A 1244-nucleotide genomic window follows, 5' to 3' on the forward strand; every position below is an offset into this window, starting at 1 on the left:
CTTTCCCTTTCTTTGTTTGCTTACAGCTTCTGCTTTCATTTCAGACAGAAGATGGTCTTCATCTTGGAAGATACTCTGATGCTGTACTTTATAATTTTGCTGTAGATGCAGATAATGATTAGTATTTCCACTGTAATGTAAAGCATCATTATTAGCATAGATAGGTAAATAGGGTTCTACTCATTAATTTATAGCATAAGGGATTATACAGATTTAGGGAGCACTGTAAAACAATAAAAAATGAGTGCACACTAACTTGGCGCTGTTATCCACCCTCAGTAAATGCCATCAGAATGGGGAAAAAGCAGTTATGGATGCCAAGGAAATTCTACAAATTCAAGACAGACTGTGGGGTCTTTCCTAGTGAGCTCTGCTGGGATGGGAGAAGGATGAATGATGCCTTCCCTGAGTGTCTATTCCTTCCTCTGACTACCAGGCATTACTTTATAGAACAGATGGAAAAAAAATCCTAAATTGTCACTACAAATTTGATCTGCATGCCTAAGGTTAGAAACTCTTGCCCCTCTGCAAATAGTCTCTCAGAAAAAGCCAGGTTGTCTATGAGTGTATGAACACTATATGTGATTAGTTAGCACAAAGTATATAAAATTCTGCTGGATTGTATTGTCTTCCACAGGAAAGGAAAAAAAGTGCCCAAAACAGCTGACTAACTCCATATGTTAGGCAGGGACATGGTACTGCCATCAGTTCCTGCATGGCAACAGGGAGATAGGAATGACAGCAATAGCACAGGACCAAACAAAAAGAAGCATTATTTGGATGTCTATAGCCTTCATGAGGCAGCATGGGAATGGGAACAGCCCCATGTGAATAAAACAGAAACTCAGTACCTATAGCAGCAGTAAAAACATACAGATGTGGGAATAAAGGAGTCTCACCTGAACTCTCCATCTCGGGGGGGTCTCAACTACTGTCAAGCTCCAAGTTTTAGCTCTTCTAAATCTGGAGTTGCTTTGCTGATCAGAGACCATCTTTCCACGCTTTTATTTCAGAGGATGGAGCAGTTTTCTTATTCCAAGCACTTATAAAATGTGTTTTTTGGGATTTTTGTGTGTGCTGGAGTGGGAAGTTCTGGGCTGTTGTTTCAAGCACTGTAGGTCACGTTTTAAATAGCTACCCCATGAAAACTGCTTTCTACTTCTACTAAGAACCCAGCAGCAGAATAGAATAAATGAAAAAAACCTAGCTATAATTCCCCTTGCAAAGTCTGTCTCAGACTCTTT

The sequence above is a fragment of the Corvus brachyrhynchos genome, unplaced genomic scaffold (genome assembly GCF_000691975.1).
Source record: "Corvus brachyrhynchos isolate BGI_N302 unplaced genomic scaffold, ASM69197v1 scaffold116, whole genome shotgun sequence".
Taxonomy (NCBI): Eukaryota; Metazoa; Chordata; class Aves; order Passeriformes; family Corvidae; genus Corvus; species Corvus brachyrhynchos.